Source organism: Microtus ochrogaster, linkage group LG2, assembly GCF_000317375.1.
Source record: "Microtus ochrogaster isolate Prairie Vole_2 linkage group LG2, MicOch1.0, whole genome shotgun sequence".
NCBI classification, from domain to species: Eukaryota; Metazoa; Chordata; class Mammalia; order Rodentia; family Cricetidae; genus Microtus; species Microtus ochrogaster.
The window spans coordinates 41,133,447-41,134,271 of NC_022028.1; positions in this window are offsets into that span (position 1 = coordinate 41,133,447).

Below are 825 nucleotides of genomic sequence, written 5' to 3' on the forward strand. Positions count from 1 at the left end.
ACCTAAAACTCAGGTAGCACCTCATCCAGAGCACTGATTCTATGACTGTGTACTGAAACTCAGTGCTTCGTAGGGCACTGAGTTTGCAGACTGCTTAGTGAAACTTGGCCTTTCATATTTTCTCTTAATACTCAAATACTTGAAAAGATCTACTCAGCTCCTTCCTAGTAAATGTAATGTTTTAATGGCTTAAAAGGCCACTGTCGTGGGTCTGGAGAGATGACCCAGCAGAGACGAGTACGTGCTACCTTCCAAAGCATCTGAGTTTTGTTCCTAGCATCATGTCTGGTATCTTGCAATTGCCTATAACTCTAGCTCCAAGTGCATCTGATGCCCTCTTCTGGCTTCTTCCAGAACTGCAGACTCATACACATGCAGAATTATGCACACACACACACACACACACGCACGCACGCACACACACACACACACACACACTCTTAAACAAAAAATAAAACTTTCAAAAGCCACAGTCATGAGAAATGCTTGTACAAAGACTTTGGTAAACAGCAGAACCTGCACTTTTATTTTCTCTTATAAATCAATATTCTGGGGTCTGAAATCTAAAATATGGAATTGGCTGAAAAAATTATCCTTACAAATTGGTGCAGTGTTGGATGTGATTCTAGCTGCTTATGCATCTATTCTAATGTGCACACTCATGGACAGAGTCTCACACATTTTTGTCTGTACTGAAGGCATTATTCTGCCTGGTAAGTCCTACAGCTCTTGTTGGTAGACTATAGAACATTGACCAAACCCTATTAGACAGTGGTAGTATCCAGCCCAACCCAAGCAAACCTTAGGTTTTAACATATATATATA